We start from the raw sequence: 16046 nt of genomic DNA, 5'->3' as shown, positions 1-16046 counted from the left end.
ATTGTCCTTCCAACTTGTTGGCTGGGTCCACCTGTGGGGCCCAGCTAGCATAAAACTTAAAAAAAAAAAGTCAATAAGTCGAAAAGAAAGAAAGAAGCCTTCGTGCGTGTGCCCATGTGCCTGAGAAGAGGAAAGAGAGAGAGAGAACAGAAAGTGTTCCACCGAAGAGAGAGCTCACCAAACAGGGGAGAAAGGATAAGAGAGGGCTGAGATTTTGTGGACCGATTCTAAGGCCAAATGTTAACAGAATTAGTTCAAATTTGAGTATGTTGTTCGTGAGATTAAGGATTATAAGTTGAGCAGTTTCGTTCGTTGAGAATCTCATCCGAATTCTCCTATTGCGATTAAAGTTTTCTTGCTCTGTTTATATTAATCAACGTTTGTAGTGAGGAAATGTATTTTCATTGTTAATATTGAGCTTCTAGTGACTAAAGAACACATCATCTATCATGCTATTCTTAGTGATTAGTGGAAGTTTTTGGGCGATTCGTGATTTTTTCCGTATTGAGTTTTCAAGTTAAATCTTTAGAGTTGTTAGTTTGGTTTCCTTATCAATTTGGGGTTATGTTGCTTATTATAATGTTGTATTGATTGGTTATTTATTGCTGGGATTAAATTGATTTATGTTGGTTTATTAATCCTGGATTAGGTTTAGTTCTTGTTGAATTGTTGCCCGGTTCTCCTCAACACTACCAAGTATTTTATATCCTCATTTTCCTTGTGTGCCCTTTATATTTATTTAGGAAAAACAGTTTCCACCAATGACGATAATTAAGAGTTTGATATATCTAAGCAACATGATCCAACTCAACATAAATCCTAACGCGATTATATTGATTTTGGAAGGCATATGCAGGATTGACTCGTGTTCTGACGATAATTATTAGAAATTAGTCTCTTCTTCTAGAGGATACCCGATCCCATCTTCAGTTCATATTGACTGAGTCATGGCTACAATACAAGAAGACCGAGACTTGCAGCTGGGTCATCGTCCGCGTACGCATCCAAGTCTACGGACCACAATCAAAGTCTTTTTTATTTTGTTTTTGGTCGGTGACCACAATCGATGTCAATAGACAGCTTTTGATTGATGTTATATTGACCATTGGAAAATTCAAAATGATATATATATTCACGCGCTAATTTCTTTGACCCAAGAAGACCGAGACTTGCAGCTGGGTCATCGTCCGCGTACGCGAATGTGTCCAAGTCTAAGGACCGCAATCAATGTCCTTTTTCGTTTTTTTTTTTTTTTTGGGTCGGTGACCACAATCTACGTCAATAGACAGCTTTTGATTGATGATATATTGATCATTGGAAAATTCAAACAATATATCATGTCATGCGCTAATTTCTTTTACCCATATCATTATTACAATACTTCGTGAAACTATCTTCTTCCTTTTATCGGCTGGAGGCATCCGCTATGAAAGTCAATCCGGTAAATTATGAGAAGGAAGAGTTTTGGCTCATATTTTCAGCATCTGGCATGCCCAGAAGCCATTGATCGACGATGACAATTTCATGGTTGGCAAGATTTTTTCGTTGCTACCTCTATACCATTTGCAACGACCACCACACAAATTATCGGTATCATCAGACATTATCTGGTTTGGACCGATCACCTTTGTTTGCCATGCGCTCATCACCTTACACATACAATGGTTCATGTCGACACTATTGGAAATAGCTCCGAAAATGCTCATTTAACAAAGAGGTGAGACATAGTTATGCAATAAATGTGATTTTAGGTTAGAGAGTGATAAAACAATCCTATGATACTAATAGAATATTTAAATATTAAATCATGTTATCATATAATAACTTAAACTTTTAGAACAATTAGAGTGATTAACAAAATCTCATATGGTATCAAAGTTAGGAGATCTTGAGTTCGAATATTCAAGGTCCTTACTAGTCTTTTCCATCACATATATGCATAAGGGGGAGTGATCAAATATGCCATCGTTTAACAACTTAAATCACAAATCTCAAAGGGACAATAGGCTACCATCGATAGATTGGCCTTAAATGGGAAATTAAGAGGACAATCGGGGTGACATCGCAACTAACACTTTAGTTAAGGAGTGCATTTGCAATCATTTCCTTCTCTTTTGTTCTTTTACAATAGAAATCCTTCTGTTTCTTTATATGGGATAGCTAATCATTCCAGCCCACTTTTATTAGACTGTCAATGGACTTGGTAAAGTAACGCTACACTTTTAACCGGAATGATTTAGTTCGAAAGCTCCACAAATGTAGTTTAAACGACAGGAGTTCCCTAGAACCGTGAAGATATAATGTAATGTAGTGTAATTGTCAGATTCAAGCAATATGGTAAATCTTACTGACTCCACGTTGTCTTTGTAATTCAACAATATACGGTAAATGTCAGGACTTAGCTTTACGAATTAACCGTTCTCTCTTTGTTCCGCGAACCCCTTCATCCTCCTATTAGAGTGGTATTATGCAAATGGTCATTAAGCTCTCGACTTTAACAGTGCAACACATACCACATAGTTATGGCGGTACAACCGGCTCAATCCTTCTTGTGTCTGTGATGTAATTGGGGATTGTTTAGTCGCTGCTGAACTTTTGTACAATCCAGCCGTGGTTCTAGATCTGACATTTTCTATCATAGAATTACATCAGTCACAAGGAGCAAGAGAGCTCTTATTGAAGCATCTCACATAGGAAAGTTTAGATCCAAAAGTTATATGACGATTGGAACATCTTGTCTAAAGGTCTCTACCATAGATCAACAAGCAAGAGATTAAGGTAGAACAGGAAGCAATGAAGGGATAGTCATCACACGATCAAACACGAAATTATATATGTTCTTAAGCTTGCTGGCAATGCTGCTATCAAACATATGATGAGGAAATCACAAGTTGAATTGGATCATCGTGATTGGGAGTTCATCTCTGACGCTACTTATTTAGCAAGGCGGCGGTTCACTTATTGGCAGATGACACAGTTACAACTTCGGGTAAAGATTAGATTTATATCTTGAGCCACAAAGTTTGGAGGACACGGAAGTATGAAAGGGAAACTACAAAGATAGAAAGCTTGGCTTACGGAAGGTCCGGTCACCACACATACTGTTCCGGGGAAAAATTAAAAAGAAAGATAGCTCATTTGTCCCTCTTAGCATATACCATGTCTTACGACCTGTTCTATGTTGACCGAGCCTCCAAAAAAGTGGTCTGAGTCAACACATGAGGTGATGAGTAATTGGGTGGATCTTACGTATGAATAACATCACGGGATCTCACCTATCAGACGTGGAACTTGGGGTGTTCCGCATTTGCCTTGCAAGGGGAGCCTATCCCAGCCAAGCCCCAGAGGGGCCATATTAATGAAGCCGCTTGATCCCATCTCACCATTTTCCACCTTTGCCTCGCCAAGTCTCCTCTTTCGATGACCGGACTCACCCCCTGAATTTACTTCAGTTCATACTGACCGAGTCGTGGCTACGATACAAGAAGACCAAGACTTGTAGCTAGGTCTTCGTCCTCAAATGTATCAAAGTCCAAGTACTAAAATATGTAAGAGTTTTTCCTAATGTGGACTAAATTAATTGATATTGTAATTTACTGTTTTTACGGTTACCGTAAAACATGGTTGGTCTAAAGTGAGATAGAAGGTTTCTTAATTAGTCTAATATGGGCTGGTAGTGTGGGCCGAGTTGAGCCTAGGCCCGTAATGAGGAGGACTGGCTGAAACTCTATAAATAGTGCTCAAGTCTCTCCTCTAACCCTAATTCTCACATGTATCATCACCTAAGGGCGTTTACCTAACGCTGCACGTGAGGGGGCCGCCTCATTGAGCCGGTGATACGAAGGGCAATAGAGGAGAAGGACTTGATGCGTGGATCCCCTTGATATATGTGGGTAATCCTTTTATGCTTCCGCTTTATGTTCGATGGATCCCAAAACAGGTGCGTTAATCTTTCTACTCAATTACGTTCTTGTTCTGGTTATGGAGATCTTGGGATTGCGCAATTTGCGTTCAACATGTGGTATTAGAGCCTCCATAACCCTAGAACACGAACCCAATTGATTTTGCCCTAATTTGTACGGATTAGCCCTAATTAGTGCGGATCTTGCCATAATTTGCGATTTTCGAGACTTTTTGTTCAATAAAAATTAAATTAAATTAAATATTCGGACTGGGCTCGACGAGACGAAGAAAACCGTGGGCGGCGCATCGCCGGAGGAGGCTGCACGCGCCACCACGCGCGGACACGCGCCTCCTGCGCGTCGAACACGCGCTGCGCGTGTTCTCCATGCGCCGCGCACTCAGGCGGCGCGTGCGGGCGCGTGGAGGCTTCGTTTGGCGCGTGGCTGGCGGTGTTGGACTCGTACAGTGATTTCCTATGTCGTGGTATATTTATTTTATATGTTTTATGATTTTATGGATGTTAAAATACATACGAAACCCTAAATACGTGTATTTTTGCGTATTTTTCTTATATTTTCTGTGATTTTGGAAATATAAGTGTTGGGTTATAGGTATATTATCACATAATCATTATAAATGTGTGATTCATCAATAAAAATCAAACTTTATTGTGAACTAAAGCTGGCTTAATGAGATTCAATCATTATGAGATAGTAATTGAATATATCTTGAGATAATGAGAAACAGTAAAAGTCATGAAATTTTTATTGCTCATGCATACTCTTTTACACGCTGGTAATCTTTGAAAAATAGACGTCTTAAGAACTCGTGACCAAACTGATTGTACTAATTAACATATCTGCTGTATGTGGGTAATGCATGTCAATTAAATTACTGCATATTGTACATGAACTCATCTGGTCACTTGTTAATATCTATCAAGTTGAATATTTTTTATGGTAAAGGAGTATGGCAATATTTACGCAGAGCAATAGTATCTACTGTTAAATTTTAGATATTTGGTTCTCTGGTTTGACTCAATTAATAGGCCACTGGTTGATTACAATGATAATTTGTTCCTTAAAATTGGCTAATAAATCAGTTGTTGGCCTTGGAGTCATGTTTTGCCGTATGAAACTCATGAGCAATAGTTGATTAGTTATCAAGCTTGTTGATTTGGTGTACCATATATTACTATTGATGTTAATTTGTGAGAGATATTATAGATCAGCATTCTTTTTATGTTATTCTGGTAATATGTAATTGGGGTGCATAAGAGATGTTTTATTCTTTGTTATGAGAAGTTTCTTGTGTTACTGTAATCAATGATCTCATTAGAATCTGTCAAAACAGGTTCGCTATATATATATATATATATATATATATATATATATATATATATATGTATGATTAATTTTTATTAATGAATAAAGCAATGTAATTAGCATGATATGTGATTTTGGTGATATGCTGTCCCTATCACTAAAGTTAAAATCACATGTATATAGTGTATGTGAGGAGTAAAGTTTATATCCCTGGTATGAGAGAATTTCAATGATTCAATTGAGTAGTGACCGCCAAAGTGGCACGCTTGATTGGGTTTGAGAAATTTCGGTCTCGTATGATGATTGGGATGTCTCCTGATCTAATGCGTGGTCATACTCCCAAAGGAGGTGATTATGTATTAGTTCATGGAGGGATACATGATAGTGTGGTGGAGGAGTGACCGATCCTAATGGTTCATATGCCCAAAGGTGATAAATTCACGAAGATTGGAATATATTCTCATAACCCTTATCATGTGGGGAGTATACAACTGGATGTCATGTGTTCTGCCCAAAGGTGATTATATGATTATGTATGTAACTCTCTAGATGTGTACTTGTACGTCAAGTTACATAGTACTCACATGATGCTAATTATATATATTGCTTGGTTTTCAGTCACATTTTTTGTGATTAATAACTCCACTATTATTGAGGTTTTTACTGCTTCAGATTTTAAGTTATGGACATATGATTTGTTGCTTGAGAAATAAGCAATTGAATTTGCTTACTGTCCATGAAGCGTTCCATTCTAGAACACTTGAAAAGAGGTTTGCCTGCGGACTGCACTGCTATAAGATGATGGAAGCCTTAATTGCTTGAAATTATGTCTTGTATGATATTGAAATTATGACACATATGCAAAGATTGTGTTTAAATCATAATGACATATACATCTCGTATATGGTTAAAAGGTTGTTTCCGAAAGTTTTCTATTTAAAGAAATTGATTGAGATAAAGAATAAACTGGTTCAAATTAGTCTTGAAGGTTGTCAGGCCTAATAGTAGCGGTAAGTATTTTGGCAAATATGACAATACTAAATTGCTTAAAGGGTCATTTGTCAAATACTTGGTAAATTCTGGGGTGGTAATTTAATTACTATACCTGAAAATCCTGACAAAAAGATTTGGCCGAAAGGCATAAATGCACCATGTTCAACATGGTGATGAGTATGATTAGTAAGACTAATTTATCTGATTTTTTGTGGGCTGATATTATGAAAGCAATTTTTTTTCACATACAAAAGGTGTCTCTTATCAAAGTTGTTTCATAAACTTCTTTTGAGTTATACACTGGACATAAATTATTTGAATCATATTAAATTTAGAGGTGTTATGCAGAAGTGAGATTATCTAATCCAATATTAGATGCGTTGGAATTTAGATTCACTCGGAATTATTTTGTATCTTACCTATATTGTTTAAAAGGGTATTGATTTTAAGACCCTAAAGAAGATACAAGAATTATGGTATCATATACTGTAAAGTTTCTACAGTTTGACGAGGATAGCTGCTCTCAGACTATTAAAGATAATAGTATGATGGATGTTATTGTATCTTTGTCTTTGCCTATATAAACAATTGTGGTACAGACAATTGTGGAATCTCCTGTACCATAGACTAAACTTGTTGAGGTTTAAGGTACTATTCTTGATATAGTTTATAATGAAATTTCTTAAACCTCTCAAGTGCAGAATGAAGTGGTTGCAGCTTTATTAAGGAGATTTGTTAAGGAAAGACGATCGGTTATACCATCGAGACTATATAGTCTATTTGTGAGAGCATGATTACAATATCCACTATATGATTGATGTAATGATATATTTATAAATGTCGTTTCTTATTCTCAATCAAGTATGTGATTAGATGCCATAAAAGGCGATATACAATCTATGAAACATCATAGTGTTTGGAAACTAACTTACTTGCCTAAAGATTACAAGTTCATTAGTTGCAAATTGGCGTACAAAATTAAAAGAATTTCAAAGAAAGATTGTGGAATTTAAAGCCAAATTGGTAACTAAAGTTTTCACTCTGAAAGAGGGGTGGATTGTTTATAGTGAAGAAATAAATATTTCTTTCTAGTATTTTTAAATGATTCTTTCAGAGTGAATGTGGCATTAATAATTTATTTTGATATGGAGTTACGCCAAATAGATACAAAATCTATATAGTGCAATTGGATGATTTTGCAGCAGATTTAAGTAAACTTGTATGTAGACTGAAAAGTTCTAATTCATGGTCTTAAGCAAGTTTCCAGACAATATTATTAAAGTTTCATAGCATTATTATTTTGTTCAATTGAGAACAAAGTAATTCAATATACTGCAAGGTTAGTGGGAGGAAATTTATTTTTTCTCATACTTTATGTACATGATGTTTTGCTTACAAGTTGTGACCTTGAGACATCTTATATCCTTTGTACTGAAGTCTGTAAGGATTGTTTTTACCATATTATATTAGATTTTCTCGGAGGACATTTGCTGATTGTATATTGGAAATATTCAATATACATCATTGCAAGCCAAGAATTGCTCCTGTTGTTAAGGGTGATGGACTAAATCTATCACATTGTCCTTATTTAGATATTGAGAAAATCTAATTAAATGGTGTACCTTGTGTCAGTGCACTTAAAAGTATAATGTATGCTCGAATTTGCACTAGACTAAATGTTGTCTTTGTGACGGGACTTCTAGGCAGATATCAATCAAATCCAAGACGCGATCACTTGGTTGCTGCCAAGAAGATTTAAAGGTACTTAAAGAAGACAAGAAATTATATGCTAATTTATAGACATGTTCAATTCTTGCAGTTAGTAGGGTATTTAGATGTAAACTTTGCTGGCTGTTCTGATGACATACAATCAATAACAGAATACATATTTATGTTAGCAGTAAGTGCAGTAAATAAAGTTTTATGTCATCTTCTACTATGTAAGTAGTATTAGTAACATTCTTTTAGGCTGTTACTTAGGCTTTTAGGCTCCAGAACCTCATGAAATGAGTTGATTGTTTTAACTTTATGGATAGACCCATACGGTTGTATTGAGATAACAAATTTGTAGTATTATTTATTTACTATAGAGGTCTCAAGGGGTCTAAATATATGGTGGTCAAATATTTTTTACCATAAAGAAACGGTACAGAAAGGTGACTTATAATATAACATATTTTCACAGATGATATGGTTACAGATCCACTAACTAAAGGCCTACGCCCATGTGTATTTGAGTGACATGTCATTAGCATGAGCCTAGGAGTATCTTCGGATATTGTTGTTTAGTGGGAGCTATTTTGGCTTTACTCTGATAAAGATCTCATTTGTATTCATTACACTTTGTAACGGTTTGATATGTATCAACTTTTGCATTCAATAAAACCTTTTGAATGTATTGTTATTATGTTGAATACATATTGATAAAGTCTCAAGGGATTGTATAAACCTTGAGTGAAGGCTAGGGGCATCCGGGCATCCGGTTATTAGCCTTGTGCATATGTCTTGTGATACGTAAAGAAAGGTTAACCATAAGGACAAGACATATGTGGGTTCATTGGAACCATAAAGCATTCTCTTGTGGCACAAGTTTTTGTGACCCCTAAGGTAAGAGAATGGTGACTGACAAATGGGATCTCTCTATGAGAGACGCTATCCATTTGACACACTACCATATTGAATCCATATCAATAAAGTTGAGAACATTCGTGACCATGGAAGGCTCTGTGTGTATACATGCAGTTACCGCCATGATTCGGTGTTTAAGACTTTATGGGATAGGATTGACTATTAAGAATTATCTCTAGACCAAATGTGCGTACATACGGTACGATTTCAATTAATATAGTCCAAGTGGGAGAATGTAAGATTTTTTCCTAATGTGGACTAAATTAATTGATATTGTAATTTACTGTTTTTACGGTTACCGTAAAACAGGGTTGGTCTAAAGTGAGATAGAAGGTTTCTTAATTAGTCTAATATGGGCTGGCTAGTGTGGGTCGAGTTGAGCTTGGCCCGTAATGAGGGGGACTAGCTGGAAACTCTATAAATAGTGCTCAAGTCTCTCCTCTAACCCTAATTCTCACATGTGTCCTCACTTAAGGGACGTTTACCTAACGCTGCACGTGAGGGGGCCGCCTCATTGAGCCAGTGATACGGAGGGCAATAGAGGAGAAGGACTTGATGCGTGGATCCCCTTGATATATGTGGGTAATCCTTTTATGCTTCCGCTTTATGTTCGATGGATCCCAAAACATGTGCGTTAATCTTTCTACTCAATTACGTTCTTGTTCTGGTTATGGAGATCTTGGGATTGCGCAATTTGCGTCCAACAAAATAAACGTCAGTACACAGCTTTTGACTGATGACATATCAACAACTGATAAATTCGAGACAATAAATTGTGTTTTGCACTAATTAGTTTACATGCATCATTGTTACAATACACGGCGGAATTGACCCTTTTTCCCCCTCTACAAGCATCTGCCATGAAAATCCATATGGTAAATTATGAGAAGGAAGAGTAATTTTTCGGAGGACGATGTTTTCATGGTTAACAAGAACTCACTTCGAACTTTCATTGCTACCTTCATATCATTTGCAGCATCTCTGAATGAACCATCAGTATCAACGAGGCTTACCATGGTTCAAACCGACTACCTTCTTCGACTCCAAATGCTAATTTTGCTATCTGTGCTACTCAATATAATTCTTTGAAAAAAAGGTCCTTTGCATAAGAAAATTTATTTGGTTAAGCATGACTAACCAGGGAATCAGTATGTCAGTATGATGCTTTTAAATGAAAATGATGTTTCCAAAGAAATCTATTAGAAACATTAAAAAGGACATTTTATCATGGACTTGTGGGCAAATTTACCTCCACCATAATAACTTAATGTGAATAAGCCTATCCATTTATATATAGTTGATGTGTTGTGGAAAGGTGATATTAGTCACATCTCTTTCTTGTTATATAATTTGTCTAAATTGCTAAATTTATTTATTCTCGTTACGTGGGTTGTTGCCTTTTAATAATGTTATTTTTTTCAGCTTGTGCAGAGGAAATAACTATGCTTTCGAAGGTCGGTCACCCCATGCTTTATTTAGATAAAAAAAAGGAAAAAAAAATCTAGGCTTATTTGTCCCTCTTAGAATGTTTTAAGTGGACGGAGCCTCCAAAAGAAGTAGTTCAAGTAAACACAAAAGGTGGAGGCCATCTGAGATGAATTTTCGTCGTCAATAACAATACAAGACTAGACCAAATAATAATATGAGATGTGATCTTCACGTATGACCTCCGAGTGAAATTCCTTGTATCCCTGAGATTGGCTACTCCACCTGTCCAAATTCTGAAATAGACATTGTTTTGGTACCGGATGGATGCATAAGACAATGTTCACTAAATTTCATCATAGATCTCGTTCATGACACGTGTGGCATGAGTTTTGACTCTCGAGACATAAAAAGGACAAAAAGGATACATTTCGTCCCGTGATCTAAAGATTGAAATATATTGGTAGAGCGATTACACTGTGTGCAATATGAATTTTTTGGGGATAGGACAGGACACGATTGGATTTGTCTAGCATCATGAAGAGACCAAAATTGCAACTTCACGGGGGCAGTACATTGTGCTACCTACCCCACATTTCTTTTCGAGGAGGAAAATGTGATCCGAAATCAGTCGGGTAGATGGCGTTGTCGAGTGAGATGAAAGGAACTCCAGAACTCACGTTCACGGGACAGACTTGGGCATAGAAATTGACCCCATTGTGCAAGTCGAATATTCAGGCTTGGTTGTGCTATTGTAATTTCCATACAAAAGAAGGCCCTAATCAACTTCTTATTGCCCTTGCCTTGGTGCAGTTCCTCGGTCTGTTCTGGAAACTCCTCAAATTCTTCGACCTCATGTCGTATTCCATGCCAAAGTTCTCACTGGACACTTGCATCTATCTTCCTTCTGAAATTAACGAATTACATCGTTCAAATATGTCTCATTGACTAATTATTTTAAGAATAGAAGCGATGATTTTTAAAAATATATTTCATTTCCACTAAACAAATGCTCCCATACACTGGACACTTGCATCTTCCTTCGACCTCAAGTCGTCTTTCACGTCATGATCAAGATAGATGTTGGTGGCTCCATGATGGGGAAACTATCGCAAAAAGTCATAAACGTATTATATTAGAGTTCTAAACTTTTCAATTGGATTAATTTAGTATAAAACGTTTTGTATTTATGCCAATTGAGTCCATCTAACTAATTTTAGTTGGAAATCGATAACACGAATGCTAAGTGTTTTATGTAGCACAACTAATGTTGACGTGAACAATCTTTTAATGATTTTTCTAATTTATTTTTCATTGTGGTTGATGAGGATTGTAGCCCTCACCCAGGCCATCGCTTGCATGGGCAAGGGATGCCAAGCCCTTACCACGAGGGTTGGGTTGACCTCACAGCTTGGGTGTAGGCCACCCTTGCCTAGGGGAAGGTTACCCGTGCTTGATCTGACAAGGGCTCGACCAAGGGTTGTCCTTGGAGCCTCTATCAAGGGCTTAACCTTTGTGGTTGACTATTGGCTAAGTGACACTATGACTCTTGCTGGCAACTAGAAAGCACTTACAAGTTCAATGGCTAGTTGACCAATGTGCAACCACGGTTATAAAAAAAAAAAATGATAAAAACCTATAAAAATATTAAATTTATAAAATTTGTTTACGTTAATTCCAACGTAGGACAATTGATATTCATGTCAGTGATTTATAACTAATTGGACGAATGGACTCCTTTGGCATAAATACAAAAATATTTAGAATTAAATTAATTTAATTGCAAGGTTTATGACTAAATTGGTATCAATGTAATAGATTTAAGACTTTTTTTTATAACTTTTTTGCCCTCTACAATAAATGCTTATGCAATATGAATTTTATGTTTAAGATACTTACTTTTTAGTAAAACATAGATGAGAAATTAATCTATTTATCTGTACATCAAGTGCACCCTATCTTCCACGGCCAATCTCTAGACAACCCAAAATTGGATAACTTCACTCTAAAGTTCTCGATAGGTATTGTTTACTTTAACCCATCCTATACCAAACCTTTCCCATGAGGTTATCCATCCTGGTAATTTCCTAGCATGAACTAGGGCTTAAATTTAGAATTCCAAAGCAAACCTTTTATCACATCAAAAGGCGCCTCTATGAATTAATTTCATTTTTCACATATATATATTTTAAGCATTTTCTCTCCCTATTCAATATGTAAGTTGGAATCCTACCCCCTTCTCCATCCTTAAAGCCTGCCAGATTTGTATCTTATCTAAGCTTTTTTTTCCCCAGTAACCACTCCTTACTCTTGTCAAACCTAGTCGTTGCAACTAAGATGTTGCTTGTCTTCACATAGCTACAATTCAGACCACCTCATGTATAGTTGCTTGGGGCACATGGATCACCTTGCTGACTTTCTCTACTCAGGCAATATATTGCCTTGGTATCATTGATAGATTTCACTTAATTTATACCACAACAATATCAGTTTTATTTCCAAGAATTGTAATGTTGTGAAAATAGACAAAACAATTTACACGTTCAACTTGGAATGATTTCCAGTAATGAAGTAAGCAATGTGTAGCCTTATACTTTTTGGGGATAAACCAAGTGAAGAGTAGCCTATTAACCAATAAAACTGGATCTTCTAGACCTCATTGGAGAAAACTATTATTATATTTCTCTTAGATTTTTCACAACGAGCTTCTCGAAGCTCAATTTCCACCGTAGGTTTTGGAAGACTTAGCTTATTACCTTTTCGTCGCCATAATCTTTGCCTACCAAATGTCACTTCTCTTCTGACGCGGCCCTTTCTTTCCTTTTTTCTTCCCCCGCGCGGGCCCGGCCCTCTTCTTTCCCTTCTGTTTTTCTTTTCACCGGCCCGGCCCTTTCCTCTTCTTCCCTCTCTTTCCCTCGCGCCCTCTGCAGCACGACGAGGACGCTGGTATGACGGGGAACAGGACAGTCGCAGGGAACGTCGCGCGATGATGTCTGGTCGAGGGCAGGCCGGCAGTGGCAGCTGGCAGCTGGCAAGGCAGGAAGCCATGCGCCCCGGGGAACTTAAAAGGGAGAGAGGGGTGTGAGTCGAGGTGGGGTTCGTTCGGAGATGGAGCGATTCCGAGTAGGGGTGTGCAAAAGGCAAGAGGTAAAGTTGTAAAGTTTAGGTTCTCTCATAGAAACCAAACTAATTAAATTCCACATATTAACGGCGATGTTGTTAAGATTTAGGATGAAGTAACTTTCCCAATTTTCTAGTTGCATCTTAGAGATATTTCACGATAAAAAAAGGCAAGGAAAAAAAAATATGCTCATTCGGCATGAAAACATGAACTCTAGGTTTAAATTTATGAGCGATCAACGTGGAATATTTGTCTGCATATTCAAATTATTGATCAAGCAATGGCCAAGTGACTCTATCATGTCAGTAGAATAACAAGAAGGATACGGCATTTTGATATTAAATTGACATAATCAACGACTTGTTACGTGTACTATATAGCAAATAAGACAAAGTGTTCCTATTCTGTAAAGAAGGCAATTACGTGAGATTAGCTAATTATAAATTTTGGGATTTTCCTCAATTAAATTCCACAAGATGCCTGCCGATCACAGCATCCAAACAAATCGCACCATGTGATCATCATTTATAGTCTATTGCCTGTCGATTAGAAAAACATTTTTTTAACGCCACCCTTTTTGGAACTATAAGTAATTTTACCCATCCAACTAGACTTATCTCCTAATTAAATGCAATTTTCTGGTAAAGATTGTGCACAACGCGCACACAAAGAACGTCGAAACAAGAACGTGCAAAGCTAAGGATAGCAACGAGGATTCATCAAAATTCGTTTGGCAAGCGACAAGCACCCACGACGGATGGAGAACTAAGAATCAAACGCACAAATCTTACTTGGGCATTTCGTCGAGCATGTGGTATACGCAAACCGGGGCTGTGGAATGGGGACGACTGAGCTCGAGTTTTCGCCGGGATTCCGTATAAACGACACATACGACCCCAGAACAGCAGCACACGCGCAAGGAAGGCCGGAAACTCGCGCGAGCCGGGCAACAGCAGCCCGGTCCAGCGAACCCGAAACGGGACACGAGGAGAAGGGAATGGGGGCTGTCGGTGGCTTTCCCTACCCGGCTCCGCGGCGTCGGACGGCGGACGAGCTCGATATATCTGGCTACGTCCGTCCGCCTCGCTCGTCTCTGAGCCGGGGTCCTCGGGAAACCGGCACCCAAAATCGGACAAATCGAAAACCGGCGAAAACTCGAGGCCGGGACCTACCGAGGCTCGGCGCAAGGGAAGACGGGGAAACGTCCGTATGCTATCGACTCCGGCGAAGGCACGGTGGTCACCGGGGGCTCAGTCGCTCTCTGCTTTCTCTCCCTCCCCGGCCTCCTTTCCCTTGGTCATCCCCCTTCCGCTCCACCTCCGAAGCCTCCTCTTTATAGACCCATCACGTCGCAAGTGGGGCGGGCGGGTTTGCCGTTGACCGGGCGTCCGGCTGGCTGCCCGCCATCGCGTCGCCGGTCTCCGCCCGCCCCGCCGGGCCCGCGCTGCAGCTCCCATCTTCTCCGTTCCGTGTCTTAAGTCACGCTCGTCCTTAATGGCGTGAGGGAGAAGAGAAGAGAAAGGGGCCGGGCCAAGGGAAACGGGTTGGGCGAGATGGGCCCTGGGCCCGCGCCTGTTGATACAAATGCCTTAGTGGGTTCACTGCTCATTAAGGATCAACTTGGAGCACATTTCAAAGACTTTTCAGTTTTGTTTTGTAATTGTTTTTGGGGTTAACTTGGAGGAAATGACAATCTAAGCCAGATGCAAAGAGAAGAAATAGAGGTTCAAAACAATAATCGGATGACCAATTGTTTTTCTAACATGCAATACCAATCGACTTGTTGGTAATGTTAAGCATGATAAAGCACATTATATATGTCAGGCCCAAAAGGTTATAGGAGTGAAATATTCCAACCAACTCAATGGTCTCTCACAAGTCCAACCCATGTACGCCCATGGTCTTGCTTGCCTGTTTTGTATTCTTGCTGCCCCATGATATTTCATTTGTATGGACAACCTAAACTCTACTAGCCCAACACATAGCCAAATGTTTCTCACTCTTTTTGTACGGTCACATTATGAAATAAATTTCCAAAATAACCTTTTGACTTTTGCTCATAATGTTGACACTATAGTATTCATACAATCCATTGGTAATGATCCCCTTGATATTATTAGTATAAAAAAAATATGAATTATTCAAGAACTTAACCATGCAATCGAGTTTGTGCCATAATGATGGGCATGACGACAGTGCTTGCTTATGCCATGATATCTACATGAAAAATTGAATACATTCAACAAATTTCTCGTCTTGGCAAGGAAGCGGAAAAATATTAAAACTGCTTTTCTTTCAAATTACTACATCTAACCAAATTGTTGTACGTCAATGTAAGTGTTTCAAGTCAAAAGGCAAGAGGGAAACTTGCAAATTACCATAATTCTCGTTGTGCCGGTTTCTCGAGGATCCCGGCTCGGAGGCGCATGGGGCGACCGGACGTAATGCGATCTATGGAGCTCGCCCTCATTCGCCGCTGCCGACCTGGGTAGGGATCTCCATCGGCCGCCCCTATTCTCCCCATTTTGCGCCCTGCTTTTGTTTTGTTCTCTCATGTTTTTGCACGACCTACTGAGCCGGGGCGTGCGTTTCGGGTTCGCTTATGCCGTCCTTCGTTGATGTTGAGCATTCCCTGCCGATACGTGTTGAGC

The sequence above is a fragment of the Eucalyptus grandis genome, chromosome 10, assembly GCF_016545825.1.
Source record: "Eucalyptus grandis isolate ANBG69807.140 chromosome 10, ASM1654582v1, whole genome shotgun sequence".
Lineage (NCBI taxonomy): Eukaryota > Viridiplantae > Streptophyta > Magnoliopsida > Myrtales > Myrtaceae > Eucalyptus > Eucalyptus grandis.
This window is presented reverse-complemented; position numbering follows the sequence as displayed.